We start from the raw sequence: 16,339 nt of genomic DNA on the forward strand, positions 1-16,339 counted from the left end.
ACAGCTGTGTTACTACTGATGTCTTGGTGTGGGCAGCCACTGGGTCTCTTAGGGAACTCTAACGGCACAGTGGTATGTCACAGACATAATGCATCCCCATGTGATGCCTCTTACGCGAAAGTGTTGTTGTGCCATTTTTCAACAGGACAATGCTCGTCCATACATAGCACATGTCTGTATGAAGCATCTGTGTGAAGCTGGGGTTCTCCCACGCCAGGTAATCTCCACATTTGTCCTCTATAGAACGTGCGTGGGACCAGCTCGAATGTCAAATTCATTCCAGTGTCAGTATCTGGGATATGAAGCCCCAGTTACAGTAGATGTGGGCCAGCTTACCTCAGAAGAGGTAAAAGTGCATGCCTCCAAGCCAGAGGAAGGTACAAAGAAACATTCATAAGTGGACTCATACTGCCAAGCTCTTTGTAGATATGAGTCGACTTTATAATCACTGAAATAACGTCACATACCTTCTTAAATGGTGAAGTTTCATTTCGTTTGCTCCTCCCCTTCAGAGTGTTTCACTTTTTTTGTCAAGCAGCGCATTTGCATAAAAGTTCCGAGGTGAATCGTTTGCGTCTCATAGCCTTTTCAAGGAGGAAGAGAGGTCCAGACTGCATGGAGGCTGGCCGAGAACGTCCCGTTTAAATTCCCGCAGGAGTGCGCGACTTTGTTGGCGGTATGAGGCTTTACATTGACGTGGAGTAGAATGACACTGCTGGTGAGATTGCCTGGTCGTTTTGAATTGAACGCTTGGCGAAAGGTGGTCAAGGTTTGCGAGTAACACTGGGCATTCATTGTTTTCCCGCGGTGCAGAAAGTGAAACAGAAGGGGGCCATCTTGGTCAAAGAAGAACGTCAACATAACCTTCCCTGCACTCGCGTGGACGACGACGTTCAGCTGTACGTGCGGAACTGGTTCACATCGCAACCCCAGGAATTTTATGAGACAGCCATTCTCCGCCTTGTGTCACATGGGACAAGTGTCTCAACAGCCAGGGTCAATACTACTAACATACAGGTACTGCTTTCTGTAATTATACCTCCGGCTCGTTTCTTATAAGTGCAGACGAGGTGTGGCTTGAATTCAATAAAATAGCATCAGCAGCAATTGAGAGATTTACACCAAATAAATTAACAAACGACGTAGCTGATCCTACTTGATACACAAAACGAGCCAGAAACAACGAAACAAACATGCCAAATTTAAACAGACGCAAAATCCCCAAGATTGGCGATCTTTTACAGGAGCTCGAAGTTTAGCGTGGACTCCAATGCGAGATGCTTATAATAGTTTTCACAACGAGACTTTGTCTCGAAATCTGGCAGAAAATCCAAAGAGATTCTGGTCGAATGTGAAGTATGCTAGCGGCAAGACACACACAATCAGTGCCTTCTCTGCGCGATAGCAATGGAGATACTATCGAAGACAGTGCTGCCAAATCAGAGTTACTAAACACAGCCTTCCGAAATTCCTTCGCAAAAGAAGACGAAGTAAATAGTCCAGAATTCGAATCAAGAACAGCTGCCAACATGAGTAACATAGAAGTAAATATCCTCAGAGTACTGAAGCAACTCAAATCACTTTATAAAAGCAAGTCTTCTGGTCCATACTGTACACCAATTAGGTTCATTTCAGAGTACGCTGATGCATTAGCTCATGTAATAGCTCCATACTTAACAATCGTATACAACCGTTCGATCGACCAAACAGCTGCACCCAATGAGTGGAAAGCTGCACAGGCCACACCAATATTCAAGAAAGGTAGTATGACTAATCCACTAAATTAGAGGCCCATGTCACCAACGTAGATATGCAGCAGTATTTTGGAACATTATTGTGTTCGAACATTATGAATTACCTCGAAGAAAACGGTCTATTGACACACAGTCAACATGGATTTAGGAAACATCGGTCTTGTGAGACACAACTAGCTCTTTACCCGCATGAATTGGTTCCGTATTTCTGGATATCCGGAAGGCTTTAGACACTGTACCACACAAGCGGCTTGTTGTGAAATTGCGTCCTTATGGAGGATCGTCTCAGTTATGTGACTGGAATCGTGATTTCCCGTCAGAGAGGTCACAGTTCGAAGTAACAGATGGAAAGTAATCGAATAAAACAGAAGTGATTTCTGGCGTTCGCCAAGGTAGTGTTATAGGCCCTCTGCTGTTCCTTGTTTATATAAACGATTTAGGAGACAATATAAGCAGCCGCCTTAGGTTATTTACAGATGATGCTGTCGTTTATCGTCTAGTAAAGTCATCATAAGATCAAAACAAATTTAGAAAAGATGTCTACATGTTGCGAAAATTGGCAGTTGACCCTAAAAGCTCGTAATGAAAAGTGGAAGGTCATCTACATAAGTAGTAAAAGGAATCCGATAAACTTCGGTTACACTATAAATCAATCAAATCTAAAGGCCGTAAATTCAACTAAATGCCTACGAATTACAGTTGCCAACAACTTACGTTGGAAAGAACATATGGAGAATGCTGTGGGGAAGGCGAACCAAAGACTGTGATTTATTTGGCAGAACACTTAGAAGATCCAACAGTTCTACTAAAGAGACTGCCTACACTACACTTCACTTGTCTGTCCTCTTTTGGAGTACCACCATGTGGTGTGGGATGCTTACAGATAAGATTCACAGAGTACATTGAGAAAGGTCAAAGAAGGGCAGCACCTATTGTAGTGTCGATAAATAGAGGAGAAAGTATTGTGGATATGATACAGGATTTGGCGTCGACTTCATTAAAACAAAGGCGTTTCTCGGTGCGGAGGGATCTTTGCACGAAATTTCAACCACCAACTTTCTCCTCCGAATGTGAAAATATTTTGTTGACGCCGACCTACATGGGGAGAAACGATCATCACAATAAAATAAGGGAAATAAGAACTCGCACTGGAAGATATAGGTGTTCGTTTCTTCCGTGTGCTGTTCGAGAGGGGAATAATAGAGAATTATTTTGAAGGTGGTTCGATGAACCCTCTACCAGGCGATTAAGTGTGATTTGCAGAGTATCCATCTAGATGTAGATGTAGAATGGATGTTGCTAAGCGAAATATGTAAAACCGAGTTCCAAGTGACTTTCTGTGATGAATAAATGTTTAATTTTTATGATGAAAATAATTCCAGCTTTAGATGTGATTAGATAATGACGAACAAAGCACATTCAACGCCATTGCGTCATTGCTCGCAACGACGATAGTGAGTGGGTCTATCTCGCTGAATAATATTCGCAGTACTGAATAGACATTTCAAGTAACTTTCATAATATGAATTTGACCCCCACTAACCCAGCAGAGGCAATGTCCATCATAAAATCTTTAAAATCAAAAACATCTAGTGGGCGTGATGAAATATCAACAAAGTTAATTAAAGAATGTGATTCTGAGTTGAGTAACAGTCCTTTAACAGCGGAATATTTCCTGAATGGTTGAAATATGCTGATGTTAAGCCACTGTTTAAGACAGGAGATAAAAAAATAGCATCAAATTTCCATACAATTTTACTTTTTCCAGCATTCTCAAAAATTTTAGAAAAGGTAATATACAATCGGCTTTATAACCATCTTATCACAAATAACATATTATCAAAGTTGCAGTTTGGAATTCTGAAGGGTTCTGATACTGAGAAGGTTATCTACACTTACAGTGAAAATGTGCTTAATTTATTAGACAAAAAATTGCAGGCAACTGATATATTTTGTGATCTGTCAAAGGTATTTGACTGTGTAAATCACAATATCCTTTTAGGTAAATTAGAATATTATGGTGTAACAGGAAATACAGCAAAATGTTTCAAATCTTATATCTCTGGCAGGAAACAAAGGGTGTTATTAGGAAAGAGACAAGTATTAAGCTATCAGGCATCATTCAACTGGGAAATAATTACATGTGGGGTCCCACAAGGTTCCATCTTAGGGCCCTAACTTTTTCTTGTGTATCTCAATGACCTTTCATCAGTAACATTACCAGATACCAAGTTTGTTTTGTTTGCCAATGATACAAACATTGCAATAAATAGCAAATCAAGTGGACATTAATCGCTGTCTCCTAGCAAATTCTTTGTCACTAAACTTTGAAGAAACACACTACATGCAGTTCAGAACTTGTAAGGGGTGTCCCACTAGTATATGCCTAACATATAATGACAAGCTGATAGAAGTAGTGGACAGTGTTAAATTCTTGGTATTACAGCTTGATAATAAATTCAAGTGGGGGGGGGGGGGGGGAACACCACAGAACTGCTGAAGCATCTAAACAAATCTCTATTTGCATTGTGAATTCTGTCAGACATATGGGATATAAAAATGAAAAAGCTGGCATACTACACTTACTTTCACTACCTAATGTCATATGAGATTATTTTTTGGGGTAATTCATCAAGCCAAGCTGAAGTTTTCCAGGCACAAAAATGTACAATAAGAGTTATATGCAGTGTGAACTCAAGAACATCCTGCAGAGACCTGTTTAGGGAACTAGGGATACTAACTACTGCTTCCCAACATATTTATTCCTTAAGGAAACTTTTAATTAAAAATATATCACTTTTTCAAACCAACAGCTCAGTTCATGGAATCAGTAATAGAAATAAGAATAATCTTGACAAGTATTTAAAGTCATTTACTCTTGTACAAAAAGGTGTGCATTATTCAGGAACACACATTTTCAATAACTGAGAAATTCAGTTTAAGGGAAGCCTAAAGGATTTATTGGTGGCCAATTCCTACTCCATTGATGAATTTCTCAGTAGAACCAACTGATATATATACAATCTAACTTCTGCACCCTTTCAGTGCAGTAATGTGTTCATTGTAAATATGTATTGTAGTAGTTCTATTATATGTTTATTATCTTACAAATAAAAAACATTTCTTTTAAATTTTAAATTCAGTGCATTAATGCGATCTTAGTAAATGAGAGTTGTAAAATTGTAAAATGATCCTTTCAGATGGCGTTCATTAAAAAAAAAAGAAAGACGATCATTCCAATTCTGACCTGTGGAAGGTACATTAGCTTATTTGTCTTAGTTGTAAATATTCGTCTGTATTATTGTTTTTCTGACGTGTTCTATATCCTGGAGGACCTCCTCGCTACGGACCAATTGGAATTAATGTAAATCTAATCTAATATAATCTAACAGTCGCGACTGAGCATGTAAACATAACAGGAGAGGAGAATCCTTCATGGAACTGTGCCAAGCAATATTTCAATATTCTGGTGTTTGATGAGTGTAGTCTGATGTGGGAGAATATTTTGACAGCATGAGTTAAATTGGTGTCACACACATATTACTTTAATAGAGTTATGATGCTTTGTATATCAACTTAATTCGAAGACACAAGACCTCAACTATAAGGTCTGTATTTATCAGACGAGTTTATTACTTATTTATTGGCCAACCAACGTCTTCTATGGCTTGTTATTACGTTCAAAGGACACGAACGTGTCACCAGAAGGTGTGTGGCGTAGGAGGAGCTCGTGCTGTGAAGGTAGGCAGGTAGGTTATACAGGTTAAAGTGACACTGAGCTAGGAGACTCGACCAACAAAACAGGTGGGTGGGAGTCAGAGTGATGCTGGAATGCCTGCAGCTTTGCTAGCCACCACTGCAGTGGCCCTTTTATATGGAGTGGTAGTATTTGTACTTCATCACAACTTGCGGAAACTGTTGCAAAATTCATTAACAGTTGGAAGTTTGCGAGGTGAATGTTCTGGCATACTCTTCAAATTACTGAGACTTGGGGATCACACAGGCTGAGTAAATTAAAATGCGCGTTAACAGCTCTATTGGAGATACAGACTGCACACACAGAAATGAGTGGAAGAGGGCGCTAGAGATGACAGACTATAGGAAATAGAAAGGAAGAATATAAGATCTCATCAATGACGACGTCATTCGAGGCGGACCACAAGCACGGATTGCACAAGGATGGAGAACGAAATCGCCCTTGCAACCATCCAAGCATTCGCCTTCATCGCTTTGTGTAAACAACGGGAAAGCTATATCTGAATGACTGGATGGTAATTTGAATACCATTCCTTGCGTGTCTAATGTGCTATCCACTGCGCCTTCTCGCCTGGTAACTGAAGATAAGCATGCATTGAAATTGCGACACCGTGGCGCGGCGAGAAACGAATGACAAACTGCCTGAAGTTTGCTACATACTTCGATATGCAAATTAGCATTTCAGCTTAAGCAAAAGAGGTGGGAGTTACGCGATCTACGAGGTATGATCAAAAGAACCTTTATTTATTTATCAACGTCAACTTCGTCCCCTTCAGAGTAATTCCCCTCAGATATACACTGAAGCGCCAAAGAAAGTGGTACAGGCATGCGTATTCAAATACAGAGATATGTAAACAGGCTGCGGTCGGCAACGCCTATATAAGACAAGTGTCTGGTGCAGTTGTTAGATCGGTTACTTCTGCTGCAATGGTAGGTTATCAAGATTTAAGTGAGTTTGAAAGTGGTATTATAGTCGGCGCCAAGCGATGGGGCACAGCATCTCCGAGGTAGCGATGAAGTGGGGATTTTCCCGTACTACCACTTTAGGAGTGTACCGTGAGTATCAGGAATCCGGTAAAACATCGCTGCGGCCGGGAAAAGATCCTGCAAAAATAGTACCGACGACGACTGAAGAGAATTGTTCAGCGACATAAGTGCATCCCTTCCGCAAATTGCTGCAGATTTCAATGCTGGGCCATCAGTAAGTATCAGCGTGCGAACCATTCAATGAAACATCATCGATATGGGCTTTCGGAGCCGAAGGCCCACTTGTGTACCTTTGATGACTGCACGACACAAAGCTTTACGCCTCGTCTGGGCCTGTCAACACCGACTTTGGACTGTTGATGACTGGAAACATGTTGCCTGGTCGGACGAGTTTCGTTTCAAATTGTATCGAGCGGATTGTCGTGTACAGATACAGAGACAACCTTATGAATCCATGGATCCTGCATGTCAGCAGGGACTGCTCAGGCTGCTGAAGGCTAATAGTAAGGGGCGTATGCAGTTGGAGTCATATGGGATCCATGATACGTCTAGATACGAATCTGACAGGTGACACGTACGTAAGCATCGTCTCTGATCACCTCCATCCATTCACATCCATTGTGCATTCCGACGGACTTGGGCAATTCCAGCAGGACAATACGACGCTCCATACGTCCAGAATTTCTACAGAGAGGCTCCGGGAACACACTTCTGAGTTTAAACGTTTCCTCTGGCCACCAAACACCCCAGACACGAACATTATTGATGCCTTGCAACGTGCTCTTCAGAAAAGGTCTCCAGCCCCTCGTACTCTTAATGATTTGTTGACAGCTCTGCAAGATTCATGGTGTCAATTCCCTCCAGCACTACCTCAGACATTTGTCGAGTCCATGCCACGTCGTGTTGCGGCACTTCTGCGTGCTCGCGGGGGGCCCTACACGATATTAGGCAGGTGTACCGGTTTCTTTGGCTCTTCAGTGTACAATCACATTCCATTCAGCAGGGAGTTCCGAGTCAGCTGTCTACCTGTCGCTGCAGCTAGATGCGTACAGTATCTAGTAGCGTGATGCGGGCTTCCGGTCCGAAACGTTGTAATGACGTTAGACACACCCCAGGAGGGGCACAACGCTGTCTTTTCACAAGAGTCTCGGTTCTACGTACAGCAGCACGAAATTTCTGTGTGTAAAGGGTCGGAGGGGAACGAGCGATGCCAGACTGCATTTGTCACCGTCATAAAGACCAAGCACCTGACGTGATGGTACGAGGTGTCACAGGGTACACGGCACCAATCAGCTCTGATTCGTATAATCGGCAACTGGGACAGCGGGCGTTACGTTAGTGGCGTGTTGAGGGCAGTGGCTGTGCCCTGTCTTTGACGTCCCCATGACATTGTCTTTCAACTAGATAACGCAAGACTGAATGTTGCCTGTGTTGTCCTGACCTATCTCGACACAGGGGGTGTTTGGCCGTTGTTCTAGCTAGCAAGTATTCCAGGTCTCTCACCCAATGAAAACATTTGATCATGCATTCTCGAGAGACCAACCTTCGCCAGTCTCCAGCCATTTAGATTAGTAAACTGTGGCACAGAGTCAAAACAGCGTGGAATGACCTATCTGTATATGCCAGACATGCCCAGCTCGACTCAGCACTCAGCCAAGTTACAACCACTGTCTGTGCCCGAGATGGAAGCTCTGTGTTCTAAATTTCGCACGCTGTATGTCACAATATCACCTACAAATTTAATCATGTGTTTTTCCTACTACACTTCACTCGCATAGTAAGTAAAAATTTCTGTTATTTGCCATCCTTCCTGTAGTAATTTTAGTAACCAATAGTATATTACGGTTGCAATCAATTAGGTGCCCTAAAGGCACAGAACATCTTGAAGTGCGTTACTCACAGATCCTGGGTATTAGGAGTGTCAGGTGTATGGATCACAAAGACTTATTCGAATTACGAGATTACAGAAGATGGTCACATATTTCCACTGTATGCGCTGCGTTGTTGGCCTTCATACGAAGGCTTGCGATCTGCCATCGTTCATCTAGCGATAGCTGCTCGTAGTACTTCAAGCATATATGTTTATATTAAAAAACTATAAACCCGCCTCGATTGCGAAAAAAACACTTAGTGTTAACCTAGGTTTCGGTGTAGATAACTACACCTTCTTCAGAACAATAAAACCCACAAGTGCCTAAGAAGGCCTTTGTCAATGATTAAAGGAACACCATGGCTATACATTTATAAACGAAAAAAAGGAAAACACAAACAGTACATATGTACAAAGTCAAAACCATGTGTACTGTTTGTACTGTTTGTGTTTTCCTTTTTTTCGTTTATAAATGTATAGCTATGGTGTTCTTTTAATCATTGACAAAGGTCTTCTTAGGTATTTGTGGGTTTTATTGTTCTGAAGAAGGTGTAGTTATCTACACCGAAACCTAGGTTAACACTAAGTGCTTTTTTCGCAATCGAGGCGGGTTTATAGTTTTTTAATATATTAACCAACGATTGCTGACGCGCTACGATGTTGAAGGTTCTTATATATGTTTATGTCTGCAGTATTCCATCTAGCTGGTGGCTAACCACTGGAAATTAAGCCATTTGTTATTCGCAGAGAAACAGATTGTGTACCAGATTCCTTTTCTTGACAAGGATTGAACTTTCAAGTCGTCCGTAATTATATTCCATTGGTTGGTTGGTTGATTCGGGGGAAGGGACCAAACAGCGGTCATAGGTCCCATTTCCTGGACTACATGAGAGGAAATGCTGTGGAATTCACCTATAAATTTTCTTTGCATAATATCTTATTCCTGCGTCACAAGTATTTTCCAGTTTTCAGTGCCAGCTTGATGAAGAGGGATAACCTTGTCTGTTCAGTGATTTTTTCCTATTACGTCCTCAAGTTCCGCTCTCTGAACTAATTCTTGGCTTATGATGTGAACATTATGCGTTCTCGCTTCCCGCGCCCGGGTTCCCGGGTTCGACTCCCGGCGGGGTCAGGGATTTTCTCTGCCTCGTGATGACTGGGTGTTGTGTGATGTCCTTAGGTTAGTTAGGTTTAAGTAGTTCTAAGTTCTAGGGGACTGACGACCATAGATGTTAAGTCCCATAGTGCTCAGAGGCATTTTTTTGAACATTATGTGGAACCGAGAATACTGCAGCACGTGGAATCATGAAATTCAACATGCGCACTCATTTCAGGTGTGAATCAGATGCATGTGCCTCCTTCACCTACGACATCTAGGAAAGGTGGTAATATTGATTGGGTACCATGGGATCTGGGAAGTCGTTTCAGCGACCTGGCGAATGCAGCAGCCGAGAAAGATTGTTCAATAGCTCCTGTAGCAAACTCTATCTGCAGTCCTAACAGCAGACAGACAGGACAGACCAACAATGATGAATTATTTCCGCAGGCGTGAGATCTCAGAGTCCCCTTTCGCAAGAGGTATAGTTTCAAGAGAGTTGACTGGTGCGAGTTTACCACGGCGTTGTTGCTGGTCTGTATTCTATTTTTGTTATACACTGGTGTCATTAAAGCAACAAATCGCTATTTCCTCGACCTGCGGCTGATTAACGATATAATCATACAAACTGTCAATAGATGTCCGTACGATCGTGTTCTGCGCGGAAGGCGGCACTCCTGTCAACTGACAATCACGTCAACGATGACGTCAGGGCGTATAACAAACGGGGCAGTGTTTCCCGGGTAGTCCCACATCCACAATCGCTGTGTACACAGTCACAGACGGTGTAATATGGCACAGAGAAAACGCCGACCAGGCTGTTTGCGGTGGAGAGCCATAGGAAGAATTGGCACAGGCTAGTAGCATACTGATGTGGCACGGTGGCTTAATGTGAATCGTTCTGTTGTTTCTCGGATGTGGCGACAGTTTATAGAGACCGAAATTGTATCCCGAAGACCAGGGCAGGGCTGAACACGTGTGACATCAGAAAGAGAGGACCACTATTTGGCTGTAAGTGCACGACGGCACCGCTTTAGTATGTATATCTGTGTCGTATGGCTTGAAGATACAGTGTGTTGTTACAAAATAACCTCCTTAGTACTGCATGGCATCTGGCATCTGACCTCGCGGCATCCACTGGACGCGTTGTATCGAGGCAAATGGCGTATAGAAGGCTTCTGTAGGATGGCCTTTATTGTCAGAGACCTGCTGTGTGTCTACCTCTGACGCGTCTTCACAGAGGAGAACGTCTAGAATGGAGTCGTCAACATGCCACCTAAGAGGCCAAACCGTGGGCCAATGTTCTTTTCACAGATGAGTCCCGATTTTGTCTGGAGAGTGTCTCGACGGATTCGCATCTAGAGGGAACATGGAACGTGATTTCGGGACCCAAACATTGTGGAAAGAGACCGATTCGAGGAGGATCCTTAATGGTATCGGCTGGGATTATATTGACCAGTCGAACACCTCTCCATGAAACTGTCTGGGTGAACTGACAAGATTTAACTGATATCAGGGAGGTGCTGTGGGGCCAGACTTCGTACTGATGGACGATAATGCTCGACATCATAGAGCACGGGTGATTGATGTTGTCTTGGAAATGGGAGACACTGCACGCATGGCTTGGCCTGTTCGCTCTCCCGATTTGAATCCCATAGAGCATGTCTGGGGTGCACTAGGACCATCACGTCAGCATCCACCAACCACTCTCCAAGATCCGCTAGCAGCTCTGCAGGAAGAATGGGCGTAATTGCCTCAACATGAGTTTGATGCTATCATTCACAGCATGTCCCGTGGTTGTTGAGACTGTATTGCTGCCAGGGTTGGTCACACCCCATACTGAGCACATTAACCACTTGTCGGAATTTGTGAGCAAATCCGTTAAGTTTGAGAAAACGAAGAACATTTTTGTGTACCGTTATGCATCTTGCAGTTGTTTACGTTGTCTTTTCTTTGCATTGTTTCTACTAAAGTATCATCTCTTTATACTGTTTTGTGGCAAAATCAACGTAACGTTGCAAAATTGGAAGTTTGTTGCTTTAATATTGGACACCACTGTAGAATATTATTAAAATGGAATATTATTAAAAGAGAAACAGGTCAACCAAGAGCACAGGAAGACAGTATTACCATCAAATTGAATGAAAACTTTACGAACAAAAAGTCAGAAGTTGAAAATATTTTTAGTAATCATTTTCTAAATGTTGTGGATATAGTAGGATCCACGCGTCCATTAGAAGATGCTAGGCAGTTACTGGAAGAGGCCTTACCTATGCAATTTGATACAATTGAAATCTCACCCACTTCTCCCTCTGAAATTAGGAAAATAATAAACTTGCTTAAAAGCAAAAACTCACATGGAATTGATGGCATTTCCAGCAAAATACTAAAAGCTTGTTCTCAACAGATAAGTAAGATTCTCAGCCACCTGTGTAATAGCTCTCTGGAACAGGGCATTTTCCCTGATAGACTGAAATATGCTATTGTTATACCTTTGCATAAAAAGGGGGATAGATCTGATGTCAACAATTACCGTCCAATCTCCCTTCTAACAGATTTATCCAAAATTTTTGAGAAAGTAATGTATTCAAGAGTAGCTTCACATATCTGTAAAAATGAAGTACTAACAAAACGTCAGTTTGGTTTCCAGAAAGGTTTTTCAACAGAAAATGCCATATATGCCTTCACCAATCAAATTTTGAATGATCTGAATAACCGAACACCACCCATTGGGATTTTTTGTGATCTCTCAAAGGCTTTTGATTGTGTAAATCATGAAATTCTGCTAGACAAACTCAAATATTGTGGCATGAGTGGGACAGTGCACAAATGGTTCAATTCATACCTAACTGGATGAGTGCAGAAAGTTGAAATAAGCAGTTCTCATAATATGCAAAGATCAGCACATTCCTCAAACTGGGGAACTATCAAGAATGGGGTTTCACAACGGTCAGTCTTGGGTCCTTTGTTGTTCTTAATATATATTAATAACTTGCCATTCTATATTCATGAAGAGGCAAAGTTAGTTCTCTTTGCTGATGATACAAGTACAGTAATCACACCTGACAAACAGGAATTAACTGATGAAATTGTCAATAATGTCTTTCAGAAAATTACTAAGTGGTTCCTTGTAAACGGACTCTCACTGAATTTTGATAAGACACAGTACATACAGTTCCGTACAGTGAATGGTATGACGCCATTAATAACTATAGACCTTAATCAGAAGCATATACCTAAGGTAGAATATTCAAAATTTTTAGGTGTGTCCATTGATGAGAGATTAAATTGGAAGAAACACATTGATGATCTGCTGAAACGTTTGAGTTCAGCTACTTATGCGATAAGGGTCATTGCAAATTTTGGTGATAAACATCTTAGTAAATTAGCTTACTACGCCTATTTTCACTCATTGCTTTCATATGGTATCATATTTTGGGGTAATTCATCACTGAGGAATAAAGTATTTATTGCACAAAAGCGTGTAATCAGAATAATAGCTGGAGTCCACCCAAGATCATCCTGCAGACATTTATTTAAGGATCTAGGGATATTCACAGTAGCTTCTCAGTATATATACTCTCTTATGAAATTTGTTATTAACAACCAAACCCAATTCAAAAGTAATAGCAGTGTGCATAACTACAATACTAGGAGAAAGGATGATCTTCACTATTCCAGATTAAATCTAATTTTGGCACGGAAAGGGGTGAATTATGCTGCCACTAAAGTCTTTGGTCACTTACCAAATAGTATCAAATGTCTGGCAGATAACCAACAAGTATTTAAGAAGAAATTAAAAGATTTTCTGAATGACAACTCCTTCTACTCCATAGAGGAATTTTTAGATATAAATTAAGAAAAAAAATTATAAAAAAATTAAAAAAACACAAAAAAAATAAAAAAGTTGTTATATTAACGTAAGTATGTTGTTAAATTATCTTAATTATGTCATGTAGTGGAAAATTTGACTCGTTCCACATCATTACGAAATATCGTATTCATGATCCATGGAACTAGTATTAATGTGGTCAGCGCGACAGAAAGTCAGTCCTAAGGGCTCGGGTTCGATACCCGCCTGGGTTGGAGATTTTTCTCCGCTCAGGGACTGGGTGTTGTGTTGTCCTAATCATCATCATTTCATCTCCATCGACGCTCAAGTCGCCGAAGTGGCGTCAAATCGAAAGACTTGCACCAGGCGAACGGTCTACCCGACGGGAGGCCATAGTCACACGACATTTACATTTACATCAGATGGTCATGTTTACAGAAAAAATTATTTTTTAAATTACGTTCAGATCGTTACAAAACCTGTACCACTGTAAAAATCGTTGAATTGAGAGTGAATCCACAAAACATGCGCAAATTTCTTTAGAAGAGAATCGTTATTTTTTTAAATACTTACATGTAGAACCTAGAAATCACCGGCAACCAGCTCTCCGTCAAAAAGATGAGGCCAGCAGCGCAACTGTAAAAGACACACATTATGACACGTTAATTGAGACATGATAGGTATTGTTGCAGTATGTATTTTCAGTAATCAAAGAGAGCAGAAGAACTGTAGCTGTTGCAACAAGTAGCTCAAAATGCAGACTATAGCTACACACTATCTTAAATAAAGCTTCCACACCACAGCGAAGACTTGCGGACAGATTAAAACTGTGCGACGTGCGGTTGCTGCGAAAGGAAACATAGTTTTCATCTCTGTATGTCCATCTTTCTATAGATGGTTGTTCGATAGAGGATGTCAGATTAAGTACCTTTCAGCCGTTAAATTTCTAACCTTATTTTATTTGTCAACCAATTTCAGCGTTTTACTACGCCATTTTCAGGCCCTGACCGACGTATAGGAATTTAAGTATAGTCTTCCTGAACGTCGGCCAGGGGCCTGAACAAGGCGTAGTAAAACGCTGAAACTGATTGCCAACTAAAATAAGGTTGGAAACTTGACGGCTGAAAGGTGTTTAATCTGATATAGTTTTAATCTGTCAGTATGCCTCAGTAAAGTATCAAATATCCGATTGTCTTACGTGTTACGTCAGACTTTTAAGACAGCCGCGATCAGCCGCTTTGCGAGCACACTAGATTCTCAGTGCGGTACAGGCAAAAACGGTACTCACTAATTTACAAGTAAAGCAACGCGAGCGGCCTCAGCTCACGCTTGCGAACTTACGTGTGGTTTCAAGCAGGCAGGCTGAAACAACAGTCTGTACTCTTATTGGAATTTGAAAGGGAAAATCCAGTCTTATCTGGGCAGATAACATATCTGGCTGACGCACTGTTTTATCAAATGATCCTTTCACTTACCAAGAACAAAAATATGAGAAATACCCTCTAGATTTAACTAAGGTCTCATTTCAACAGCACGTGAAAAGCAGTCACGTTGCTTATCCGCTCTTTTTCCGGAGATAACAGGCAAAAGTTTTGTTTACCCTTCCAGGAATGTTTCTAATCTCAAGGAGGGTCTGGTTCTATCGATACGCAGTGCGTGGTTGCATCTGGCGGGCAAACCTTCGGTGTCAAAATTTACGCTGTTAGAGAAAAATATTAATGTTATTCAAAATATTTTCTCGTAGATAGATTAACACTGAGGCTGGCCGTTGTGGCCGAGCGGTTCTAGGCGCTCCCGTTTGGAACCGCGCGACCGCTACGGTCGCAGGTTCGAATTCTGCCTCGGGCATGGATGTGTGTGATGTCCTTAGGTTAGTTAGGTTTAAGTAGTTCTAAGTTCTAGGGGACTGATGACCTCAGATGTTAAGTCCCATAGTGCTCAGAGCCATTTGAACCATTTTTTTTTATTAGCACTGAAATACAAACGTGGCAAATATTACGTCTGATTAACCTGTAAACGAAGCTACGTACAGTTTCCTGTCGCTTATAAGCTATGAGAGCATCATGGATATTTTGTTTTGAAGTAAAAGAATGGGGAAAGAAACGGAAGGTATGGATGGGAATTCGGGACTTCCAGCTGCACAGGGCATTGTGGAAATGCAATAGCACTGTATAGCAACATGTATTCTTATTGTTTTACTCGTATTATTTTACTTTCATGTAATGCGTGGTGGTAACACTGAATAAAAATTTATTTGACTCATTGAAAGACTAAAAATGGTGTGCACTTTAATTTTGAACCACTATCTGTACAGCATAATCAGCACTATGCAAGCTACTAAAACTAATCGCCAAAGGTGACTCTTATTAGCTCCATTTACATACCAAGGAAAAATCTCTGTTTACGAATATTGAGTGCCTCTGTCATAAAATAAAAGTATTATTGTTGGACGACAACATAATTAGGCTGCGTATACAATGAAACTGAGGAAGTGAGAAAGGTGCTTCTACTCTGTGAAAAACAGGGTAACTATCGTTCTAGACTTTTACCATCTCTCGAATCACCAGCAAGCACAGCAGATCATTTCTTACAATGTCGCAGTCATAAATGACGCTACGAAAGAAAAAAAGAAAAGGTTTCCCGCCGTTTTGTTATCCAGCGCCGGGAGGGATGGGATACATGTTTCCCACCAGTATTTTGAAGTGGGACCTATATATCTGCCGACCGAGGTGGCCGAGTGGTACTAGGCGCTACAGTCTGGAAACGCGCGACCGCTACGGTCGCAGGTTCCAATCCTGCCTCGGGCCTGGATGTGTGTGATGTCCTTAGGTTAGTTAGGTTTAAGTAGTTCTAATTTCTAGGGGACTGATGACCTTAGAAGTTAAGTCCCATAGTGTTCAGAGCCATTTTTGAATCTATATATCTCAGTGGTAAAGAAATGACTGATCATACTGCATTTTCTTCTCTGATACACAGGTGTCCCTCCTAAGAGTGGTGTTTCGGCAAATTTGTAATTTTGTTTTTGCGTTGTGTAACTGGAGTGA

General features: G+C 41.4%; 1 long non-coding RNA gene across 2 annotated transcripts in view; it reads right to left on the bottom strand.

The window, feature by feature from the left end:
* The window catches only part of LOC124619784, a 31,079-nt gene extending 16,381 nt beyond the window's left edge, over window positions 1–14,698 (bottom strand). The window contains exons 1-2 of one of the 2 annotated variants that reach the window (XR_006980128.1): window positions 14,637–14,698; window positions 13,869–13,931 (exon numbers count right to left, since the gene is read on the bottom strand). This is a non-coding gene — a long non-coding RNA (uncharacterized LOC124619784). Of the gene's footprint in view, window positions 1–13,868; window positions 13,932–14,583 lie in introns of both variants that reach the window. The other variant, XR_006980127.1, reaches the window with a different exon arrangement.
* Between the last annotated feature and the right edge of the window lie 1,641 nt (window positions 14,699–16,339).

This window comes from Schistocerca americana, chromosome 6 (genome assembly GCF_021461395.2).
Source record: "Schistocerca americana isolate TAMUIC-IGC-003095 chromosome 6, iqSchAmer2.1, whole genome shotgun sequence".
NCBI lineage: Eukaryota > Metazoa > Arthropoda > Insecta > Orthoptera > Acrididae > Schistocerca > Schistocerca americana.